Consider the following 12,070-nt stretch of genomic DNA (forward strand, 5'->3'; position numbering starts at 1 on the left):
TGACATGTTTACTGCTCCAAAATGTTTTAAATGTTTCTTAAAATAAAACGGATTGTTTTCAATGTGGAAAAAGTGTACCCAGGCATTTAAAAGAACATATTTTAGAGCAGTAATCACAATACCGTGAATTTGTGATATTTTATTTTATTTAAGGTTATCATACTGCTAGAATCTTATACAGGCCCATGCCTATCCTCCAGTCTTTGCTTCCAATTTTGTCTCGGCCTTTCCAGTGTTTCTAACCATGTCCTCTTGTTACTATTGAAAAGGTGTAAAGGAAATTGGTGTTGAGCCAATCATTTTGCAATAGGTGGAACAAACTGAAAATTGCTTCATTTAAATGTGATTAGAACTTAATTAACAACAACAATAGAGCAGGTCACTTCATATTTTGTTTCTTATTTGTAACATGTAATTTATTTTTAAGTTCAACAAGCAGTTTTCTAGATTTTAGGCTGCCTCCATTTATTTAGATAGATTTAGATTTGATGGTCTAGGATGAACTTGCCAGAGGCATTGCAAATATGGCTCCCAAGTGAACAGACTTTTCTCCAAAGGGACTTTGGTTCAGTCTTTCCTCAGTTTGACAAGTAATATAATGTTTACCATTGGACCAAGCTATACTAAACTTGCTTTCATCACTACTGTGAACTTTGAACCAGTTTTCTATCCATAAACATGCTTCTCAGCAAAGATTAGTCTTGTCTTTTGATTCTTTCTTCTAATGAGTGGTTCGTTTACTCCTGATTATATTTTTCAGCAAGGACACACAAATAACTAATTGTGTTGCCACCTCACATTGGCTGCATCTGGTCTAATTTTGGATAAACATCTACATGTGGACATTTTTTAAAAACATGTATATGCATTTAGCAGAGGCTTTTGACCAATGCAACTTACACCCATGGAGACACCTAGAGCAGTTGGAGGTTCGGTGCCTTGCTTAAAGGAAATCACCTCAGGAGTGGTATTGAGGTGGATATTCACTCTCCCTACCATCACATCCTCCTTGTAACAGGCCCAAACTTGCAACCTTTGAATCCCAAGTCCAGTTCTCTAACCACGGCGACCCCATGGCTGAACATAGTAAACAGATGACAGCTGAATGAAACAAAGTGAATGTTCTGCACCTGCATGAGAGGATGTATCTTTTCATACCTTAAATTTGCAGTATTAGTATTGTCATTCCACAAAGGAACTAGTGCTGCACACATACAAACCGAAAAAAAAGCAGCGTTTACAGTTCAAAGGCATGTTTTGCTCACAACAGAGCGATTCGCTCATGCAAATTTGTCTAATAATATGAAAAACCATAATGTTTGCAAATATTTAAGAAATGGAATAAAAATTACATGCTTCTTCAAGTTCCTTTTTGGCTTGCATTGTTTAATTTTATAGCTTCAGTTTTTTGCTCCAATACTCTGATTTGGCGCTGAACAGCAAATCAGAGCACTCTCTTTCACCTATGGCCAACACACCAAACAAACTAGACTGATAGATGCTCAATATTTGCCTGATGCTTATTATTATCACTGAACTGAAGAGAAAATTTAGCTGGAACGTTAAACCTTTTGATACTTAAGATTCTCAGCAATATTCTGTGCGCTTGTGCGTTTGTCATTCATGGACGACCAGCTTTTTTGGAGAAATTGAATTGAGTTATCGACACGGAAAAAATGCAATGCTCTAGAAATCATAGGTATGGAGGAAATGGTCATTATGTCCTTCATCTGGAGAACTTGTCCAGTGTTTCAGTCACATTTAGAACAGCTTGTGTTTGTTGTTTTATGTTTCTGAAGATTTAAATACCAGTCAAAACAGTATGTCACAATCACCAGCGATCAAACCTATGCAGATTGCTGGAGAAATACGCATCTGCCACCACATGAACTACAACTACCATGATGCTACCAATCAACATCCACTACAGCTGATAATAATCCGAGCAATCTCTCTCACAGGCACAGCTGAAAACTCGTAATCAATGATTACCTATAAAGCCACCTCCTATTTTCACACACACTGCTGAGTCTTGTTATCCTGTAGTACTTCAATGTGTTTTCTTTCCTTTTCTTTCCTTACCTTTTTTTTTTTTTACTTTCCTTGCCTTGCTTTTGACCCTTTGCATTTTTGTTGTTTCAGTTGTTTTCGATGCCTGTCCTGACCACTCACCTGTTTCTTGATTATGTATTTTGGATTTCCTGTATGCTCCTGTTTGCTACCTGTTTGACCATTGCCTGCCTGACTACTCTTATTAACAAACTCCTCAACTCCATTGTCCAGAATCCTACTGTTACAGTAATATTGTTTAAAAAATTCAAATTTATTATAGCTTATTTTCTGGTATCACGTAAATTTAATCTATTTTATTTGTGTGATGTCAAAGTCAATTTTGTATTGTCATATTACCCTTTTATAAATATTGTAATATTTGAGAAGTCTGTCTAGTTATTATATTATATTGTATGACGAATAGTTTCCCAGAGATGGGTTGCGGCTGGAAGGGCATCCGCTGCGTAAAAAACTTGCTGGATAAGTTGGCGGTTCATTCCGCTGTGGCGACCCCAGATTAATAAAGGGACTAAGCCGGCAAGAAAATGAATGATTGAATGAATGTATGACGAATAGAAAGTAGATCATTATAAATACTTACTGTTTAAATATTTACATGCATAAGACAAATTAATTTCAAGACTGTAGCAGCAAAGACAGTATCATTAAAGTACAGCATTACTGAACAGACAAAATGTGACTATTAAAAAAATCAATATAAAAATAGTTTTTTTTTCATTTAATTTATCTATTAATAATTTAGTTTATCGCTGAAAATGCAGCACAAAAACTGTATATCAAAGGATGAATTCTTGTTTTCTGTCTGTGTTTTTTGGTTAAATTTTCCGTCTAGATAATCATTTTGTCTTGCTGATTTTTTTTTTTGTCCTCCAGCACAGTATTATACTACAGTATACCCTAAAGGAGCCTTCATCTCTTAAAACACTCTCACATCAAGTCAATGCTCAGTGTCAGTCTACCTCAGCCAGCAGCTCTCTGATTGCTATCGTTCCTGAAGGCTGTTTAACTATGCACAGCTCCTCTTCTCCTTTCACACAGGCACAAATGCTTAATCCCCTGTAAGGGTGTCTGTTGCAGCACAGGGTCGGGGTGAACCGCAGGATCTGGTCAATAGGCTTACAATACTATCAGGGACTATTGATTTTGCTGGACCTTAGCGCCAGTGCTACGCTAATTGTTTCTTTTGCTTGCCTGTAGCAAAGAAAACATTAAAATCACTCCTCATGAATTTTAAATCCTCCCTGCAGCTCGCAGCAGTGTTGAAGTTCACGTGAGAACCTCGGGACACGACCAGCGTGTGTGTTTGTGTGAGGATTTTGTGCATTGATGGTCGATGGGTGGTCAGTTAATCACATTAAGATTAGGTTTGACATATTAGCATTGTGGAATATTTTACATTTTGATCTGTGTAGGCATGTCGTTCTGCATCATATACAGCTATAATTGATCATTCTAAATCGGAGCTATACCTGCCTGAGGTGGACTTTTTGTGAAATCTGGAAACAAAGAAAATCTCTATGCTGTATTTGTGGCATTGAGGACTCTTTTTTTGACCTTTAATGAAACAAATGACCTTAAATAAAACAGAATGCACACTTTCTGCTTGTTGCATCGTAATTGTTTTCACTTTGTTGTAAGATTTTATAATTAGGTAGATGTGAGAGCATTAGATATTTAAAGGAGTGAGAGCAAGAGTTCCATGAAGAATCTTTATCATTTATGGAAACATGTAGGGGTTTAAAACATATAGTGGTTTTGCAACCAACACTCACCGGCCACTTTATTAGGTACACCTTACTAGTACCGGGTTGGACCGCCTTTTGCCTTCAGAACTTCCTTAATTCTTTGTGGAATAGATTCAACAAGGAACTGGAAATAGGATTTTAATCCATATTGACATGTAGACATCACACAGTTGCTGCAGATTTGTCAGCTGCACATCTATGATGCGAATCTCCTGTTCCACCACATTCCAAAAGTGCTCTATTAGATTGAAATCTGGTGTCTGTGAAGGCCATTTGAGTACTTTGAACCATGTTCAAGAAACCAATCTGAGATGATTTACGCTTTATGACATGGCGGGCTATCCTGCTGGAAGTAGCCATCAGAAGATGGGAACACTGTGGTCATAAAGGGATGGACACGGTCAGCAGCAATACTCAGGTAGGTTGTGGCGTTGGCACGATGCTCAGTTGGGCCCCACATTGTGCCAAGAAAATGTCACCCACACCATTACACCACCACCACTTGCCTGAATTGTTGATACAAGGCAGGATGGATCCATGCTTTTATGTTGTTGATGCCAAATTCTGACCTTACCATCTGAATGTTGCAGCTGAAATCAAGACTCAACAGACCAGGCAATGTTTTTACAATCTTCTACTGTGCTATTTTGGTGAGCCTGTGCGAATTGTAGCCTCATTTTACTGTTCTTAGTTGACAGGAGTGGTACCCAGTGTGGTCTTCTGCTGCTGTAGCCCATCCGCCACAAGGTTGGATGTGTTGTGTATTCAGAGATGCTCTTCTGCATACCTCGGTTGTAACAAGGGGTTATTTGAGTCACTATTGCCTTTCTATTAGCTTGAACCAGTGAGGCCATTCTTCTCTGACCTCTGGCATCGATAGGCATCCACAGAACTGCCGCTTACTGGATCTTTTCTCTTTTTCAGACCATTCTCTGTAAACCCTAGAGATGGTTGTGCATGAAAATGCCAGTAGATCAGCAATTTTTGAAATTCTAAATACTGAAAAAGCCTGTGTGGTATCAACAACCATGCCATGTTCAAAGTCACTTAAATTTTTTTTCTCCCAATACTGATGATTAGTTTGAACTGCATCAGATCATCTTGACATGCCTAAGTTGCTGCCATGTGATTGGCTGGTTAGAAATTTGCATTTACGAGCTGATGAGTAAATATTTTTTTAAATTGTGTATTTAGTTTACAGTCTTTTCTAGAATAATTTAATTTAATTATCTAACATATGTTTTACGCAGCGGATGCCTTTTAGCTGCAACCCATTACTGGGAAACATCCATACACACTCATCCACACACACTACATACATACACACATACACTAAGGCCAATTTTGCTCACCCAATTCACCTGTACCACATGTCTTTGGACTTATGGGAAAAACCGGAGCACCCAGAGGAAACCCACGTGAACACTGGGAGAACATGCAAACAACACAGAAATGCCAACTGACCCAGCCGGGGCTTGAACCAGCGACCTTCTTGCTGTGAGGCGATTGTGATACCCACTGCACTACCATGCTGCTCATTTCATACAAATTTATTTATAAAATCTCCTTGTAAATAACCAAAACCAGTACACACACATACACACACACACACACACACACACACACACACACACACACACACACACACACACACACACACACACACACACACACACACTTTTGTAGCTATTTTTGTCGGGGCTTGCCATAGACATAATTATTTATATACTGTACAAACTGTGCATTTTATCCTCTTACCTCCACCCCACCTAAACAAAACCTTTGACCCAATTAACACCTCAGAATAATGCAGCATGGGAAGAATTATATTGTATAGTATATTAGTATATAGAAAGTGTGCTATGTTATAATACATACCAGTTAGTTTTATTTGATTGGCCAAGCAATGTACAGTGTATTTAAAAGCAATATCACACTTCCAATTGTGTAGTTTGTCTCAATTACCTGCAGCTAAACAGCACTCCTGCTAGTGCCACGTTGTTAGCGTAGCAAAAGAAAACTCCAAAAACTTGTTCAAACATTAATGCTTGAGCTAGCATTATAGTTCAACCAGGAGTGAACTCTGTGGGTTTGTGTGTGTGTGTGTGTGTGTGTGTGTATGTGTGTGTTTGTATGATGGAGGACACTCAGACTTTCTCATCCAGTTCACATTTGTTCCAATCAATTATTCAAGCAGACAGCCAATTACAAATGAGAGGATTTGAGAGGCTGAATCCAGCTCTCCAAAGGACCGCGTTTGAGAAGTCTACCAATGACTAATCGTAGCAATTAATTTGCTATTGAACACGAGAGGTGTTTCCTCTCTCCTCTACCATTAAACAGCATCGAACACAACCTCGCTCCCATTAAAAGCCAATGGAAAAGTCCGACATCACAGCAAATACCTCATCAGGTCTCAGCGGCCCCACCAAAAGACTTTTTAATTGTGTTTTTGATCTCTCTGATTCCGCGTGACGCTTTGTCCCACCCCGGTTTGATCCACAATTACTCTTTGTCCTTTGAGCATTTGAGCAGTATTATTTTTCAGGTAGGAGTTAATGCACGGTAGGAAAAAATAAAATAAATAAATAAAAGTGCTCTGATTTATTCATGCCGTCACATCGAGAGGAATTACAGTGGCTTTTTTTTTTCTCCTCCATTGATCAATCCCACAATCCCCTGTCTGCTGTTTGATGGCTAGATTGACACGTGAGTAATTTATCTGTCTCCCGTGACTGACAGACTATAATGGAACTGCATCTAAGAGTGCTGTTACCTCTCTGAATAATTTCCAATTTACCACTCATCAGCGACACACTCGAAAGACATGGAGCGAGAGACAGCGATGAAGGAAAAAATAGATTTATCACCTCAATTACTGATGGCTTCTATTGCGGCTTTGAAGATATGTTTGAAAATGTGACGGCCCTGAAAGATTCAGAGACATGTTTCAAAAGGGACTACTTCTAATCAAAACAATGTCCGAGGACATGAAGTGTCGAGCGAGGATGAGCGACGCTTCAGGAATGACGTAGCTCTCAATGATTTAATTGAATATTTTGTGTTTTTAAAGGAACAGTTCATCCAAAAATGACAGTTGCTCAGTTGTTAAGCACTTACAGCAAGAAAGTTGCTGGTTTGAGTCCCAGCCGGACCAGTTGGCATTTCTGTGTTGAGTTTGCATGTTTTCCCTGTGTTGATGTGGATTTCCTCTGGGTGGTCCGGTTTCCCCCACAGTCCAAAGGCATGCGTAAATTGGTTAAAACAATATTGGCTGTAGTGTATCAGTGTGTGTGTGTGTGTGTGTGTGTGTGTGTGCTAGATTGTATAGATGTTTGCCAATACTGGGTTGTGGCTGGAAGGGCATCCGTTGCTTAGAACATATACCGGATTAGTTGGTGGTTCATTCCACTGTGGCAACCCCTGATGAATCAGCCAATTCGAATGTTATCATTTGATTGAATCTGTGTTACCAGTGGTTATCAATGATAAATATGGGCCTGTTAGTAGGTTCAGAAGTAGGAGCATCCACATGGTTTCATACGACTGCGGCTGGAAGTTAATAAGAATTGTTTATATTAATTATTAAATATTTAATTTGTTGTATTTTACTAATTTCTGCGCCAGTAATGGAAAAGATCTGGATCTGGACTCTGCTCTATCAGTATAGCTGATTAACTATGTGCATGGATGATTACAGCCTTCTGAGCCTACTAGTATGTGCAGAAGGCCCCTACTGGCCCATATCTATCAGCTGATATCCACTGATAATGGCCATTCAATCGAATGATAACATTCAAATCGGGTGGATAAATAAGGGACTTATTAAAAAAAAATGAATGAATGAATGAATGAATGAATGAATGAATTCATTCATAATTCATAATTTTTTTTTTCTGGGGAAGATTGTTTAGATGCAAACAACACTGGGACCTTGTTAACTTTCATTGTATGTCCAACAATACTGAAACTATGACCTTGGTTGGTTTGAAGAACTGGTCATTTCCATGGTGTAGGCTGAATTGAGTAAATGTTTTATTTTCGGACATCCAAAAACACAACTTCAAAAACTTGATGTCCATTTAACATTGGCACATTGATGCCATTTTGACTATTAAAATAACGACAAAAAAGTGTTATCAGAAGAAGAAATAAATTTGAAAGCTTAAATTAGAAGTTTTCACTTAATTTTGTATCCACACTGATGGCAATCAATGGCAAAGAAAGTGTTCTTTAGAGTTCAGTAAGGTTTTTTAGATGCATCTTCATTGCCTCTTCATCTTACCTCAGACATGCTTAATATGGTTCATTTCTGGTGACTGGGCTGGCCAATCCTGGAGCACTTTGACCTACTTTACTTTCAAGTACTTTGATGTAGCTGAAGTATGATAAGGAGTGCTATCCTGCTGGAGAATTTGCCCTCTCCCGTGGTTTGTAATGTAATGGTCATCCCAAATGTCAAGATACCTCAGGTTGTTGATGTTGCCATCCACTCTGCAGATCTCTCACACGGACCCATATTGAATGTAACCCCAAATCATGAATTTTCCTTTACCATTTTCCTTCACTGATTTCTGTGAGAATCTTGGGTCCATCTTGGTTTCAAGAGATCTTCTGCAGTATTTGTAATAATTGGGATGCAGTTTAACAAATTATTCATCATAAAAATCTACCTTCTGCCACTTTACCAAATGATAGAAGTCAATTTATTACTTGTTGCAACTTGGACCGATGACAAGACTTTTATCAGGTAGTATACTCTGCATGTAAACTATACCTTAATGTAAAAACAACATCAAATTTACATCTAACAATGACGTCACAAACGTGTAAAAAATCAATCACAGAACTGTCCTGTTTTAGGTGTTGTATATAAATCAATGTAGTCAATGTTTTTTGAGGTTGTTTCTGGATATTTGGCAGGATTTTTATACTCATCTCCCTCACCTTATTTCTAAGCACCAATATATATTTAATAAAAGTTGTTCTAAAAAGAACAATGTACAACATATGATGAACAGATTTTAAGTTTTTTTTCATAAATAAACATTGATTAGTGAACAATGATGACCACATTCAAATTTGATCACGTGATACATGCCTTGTTCTTGACCACATGCCACATCTTCCTCGAGAACCAGTGACGTGTTCTTGTGTTTCAAACAAGTTTGGCTGAGCTACTGTACAGTGCTACTTATGAAAAATGTTCTTGTAAATAAGAGAATATTTTGGATTTCATAATGTAAAGGAATCCTATTCCTTTAAATAAATAAACAAACGAACGATCGATCGATAGTCAGCTAATTGTTAAACCTCATATTGATCCAATAATTGCTAAGTTAAGTTTTGTCATAGTAATAAAACTTTATTTTCATGAAGTGCAAGGAAACTTTTTGTATCTGCAACCTTTTAATCTCTATTTACAAGACATCTATTTTCTGCCAAAATTACAGAGGTTTGTTGTTTTGACAATGATTTCATATGAAAAATTTTATTTTATTACATTATTTATTTTATTTTTTTTTACTTGTAAATTGTTATTAAAAATAAAATAGTTTTAATAGAACGTTATATTGTAACAACTTGCTATATTTTTTTTTACCCCAAGCAGCAATGTGGAAAATAATTATTATTTTACATAATAAAATGATTAATATTATTTTATTTTATTTTATTTTATTTTGTTGTTTTTTGACCAATTATTTTGGAAACTAGTTTCACCTGCTTTCTTACAGTTTCCCATGAAATTCATAGTTGTGGTGATTTGAACCCATCCTGTACAAATCCATTATACTTTGTTGTAGGTGTTTCTGTCTTTCTCTTTTTCTCTCTAGTGGTCGGGATGTGTCCACAGCAATGATGGAGTGGAGAGGTAGGGGCGAACAGACGGGACAGCTTGCTCAAACCCAAGGTGCTCAATCACTCTTTCTCCCTTCCCTCCTTTCATTTATATACCTCCACAAGACCATATCCCCCCTTTCCCCTTGCCCCTGGTCATTATTATGTGCACCTGAGAAGGGTAATAGCATTCAGCTTCAAACCCCTGCTACGCTTGTACAGTATGTGAAGTGCTGAAAAATAAGCAATGCGTTACATTTACATTTAAAGCTAAAAGGGTAAATGCTTTCATAAGAAACAATCAGAAAGGCCAACCCAGGCTCATTATTGATATGTACCCTTATATACATTTATGGAGTTTGCAAAATATATCCCAGGAGGTACTTTTTTTGCAGCTTTTGTTTTCACAAATCCGCCAGAGGCCGTTGTGTATGCTTTTTCAGATCTCAAATTTCTCTCACGAGTGCCATTCGCGCTTACTGTTCTCATGTAAATCCACCAGAAGCCACTGTCGACTGACTGACTGACTGACTAGCAGACTGACTGACCGACCGACTGACTAATCCCCCCACCCACTCCCTTCCCTAAGCCCAACCAATAGTTTTCAAAAGCAATCCAAAAAAAGAATAGCTCTCGTGGCTGCCTGATTTTTACCACGTTATCAGATCTTACCATGTTTTCACCCTGTTATTCATTTGATTATTTTTATTTTTTTGCTTTTTGTTTTTGTTTTACCTGCTTTCTGGAACCATTCTTCACTGGACTTGATTCCCTTTGTCGCAGTTAACTCCTCTCTGCATCACAAGTCTGCCGAGGTACATTGCAAGCTACTGGGCAAAGTGGTAACAGTAAGTAGTCGTCCACAGGGAGCTAAGCGGACAGCTGGTAGCGCAGATAAAAACAGAAGCCATCGGTGGCGTCCTACTTCCCTGTAACATTCATTGTAAAGATATGTAGCTCTGTCTACATAATTTACACTCTCTAGACATGTATACAGGGGTACGTTTTTACAATGAGCCTGTGTTGTGAAATGCACTGTACTGGTGTGGATTTTTATTTTAGTGTGGTTATTTATAAATAACTAAATAATAGTAAGAATAATTGTATATTTATTGTTCAGTATGATTATAAATCCTATCAATAATTGTAAAAAGAAAAAAATATTTACCATTGCAGGCTATATATTTAGGATGTCCCTAACAGGTTTTTTTGCCCTCGAGTTATTTGATTTAGAGCAGTGTTTCTCAACTGGTGGGTGCAACCCATAAGTGGGTTGTGGGAACATTTTCAGTGGGTCGCGGAGTGTGTGGTCAAAAAACAACAAAAGTTTAATTTTTAACTTATTTTGCTTATATCGGACTTTTATTTTGAAATGTGCGCATGACAACCTTACTGTTTGACGTGCAATTTCATTTAATTTTGGCCACAAATATGTCGAAGCGCAAGTATGTGCCTAAATATGTTAAGTGTGGCTTTACTTATATTGACGACAAAAAAGGCTTAAAACCTCAGTGTGTCATATGTAGTGAGGTGCTCTCACAAGAGAGCATGAAACCTTCTAAATGAAAACGATATTTAGAAACCAAACATTCCAGTTGCAAGGACAAACCTATGGACTATTTTCAAAGATGACTCCAATAGCTGAGAAGTGCCTAACAACTTCATGTTCAAAACAAGTACAGGCACTCCTCGCATCTTACTGTGCTCATCGTGGAGCAAAGGCCAAGAAAGCCCACACAATAGCAGAAGAGCAAATATTATTATAAAAATGGTTATGATTATTTTAATTATTTCACTTTTTATTTGCTGGTTTGTTCTGTTCAACAGGATCATTGTTAATGTTTTATGAACAGTTCAGTTTAGTTAATGGTAACTGAACTTTTCCTTATCCCAACCACTGTTTACAGTATTTGAAGTTTTTATTTTGTAATATTTCTATAATTTGATACATTTTGTTAAATGACAGCAATTAAATATTTGTTTATTTGTAAGTCTTGGGGATTTTCTTATGATTTATCTGTCACTACTTGACTTGCGTATGTTAACAAATAAATACAAATTAATTATAATTCCTAAAATTATACTATTGTTCCAAAAAATGTGGGTCATGGCTTGATGACCATGTAAAAATGTGGGTCCCATGGCCAAACCAGTTGAGAACCACTGATTTAGAATATACTATAATACATAAAAAAAGAATTAAGAAGAGCAAAGAAACAGATGTTCCTTATTTTTTATTTTAATAACCTTATTTTAACATTCAACAATTCGTTTATCAAACAGTGCACTTCTGTGAGGTAGCTTGAACAATAAATATAAAATAAAACTAATATAAAACAAATTGCACCTCAAAACACCCAGCAGGCAATCCCAATTTACATATCTGACAGTTTGCTATGGCAATGTTGTCATTG

The 12,070-nt window shown here is 37.2% G+C and overlaps 1 protein-coding gene across 5 annotated transcripts in view; it reads left to right on the plus strand.

Moving 5' to 3' along the window:
• Positions 1-12,070, plus strand: part of LOC147832543 (uncharacterized) — a 442,200-nt gene that overhangs the window by 334,615 nt on the left and 95,515 nt on the right. For 4 of the 5 annotated variants that reach the window (XR_015516725.1, XR_015516716.1, XR_015516717.1 and 1 more), the window contains one exon: positions 9,653-9,729. The exons of the other annotated variant lie outside the window; for it this stretch is intronic. The gene's annotated coding sequence lies outside the window, so the exon portion shown is untranslated. The remainder of the gene's footprint in view (positions 1-9,652; positions 9,730-12,070) is intronic. 5 annotated transcript variants of the gene reach the window in all.

The sequence above is a fragment of the Danio rerio genome, chromosome 19, assembly GCF_052040795.2.
Source record: "Danio rerio strain M-AB ecotype USA chromosome 19, GRCz13ab, whole genome shotgun sequence".
Classification (NCBI taxonomy): domain Eukaryota; kingdom Metazoa; phylum Chordata; class Actinopteri; order Cypriniformes; family Danionidae; genus Danio; species Danio rerio.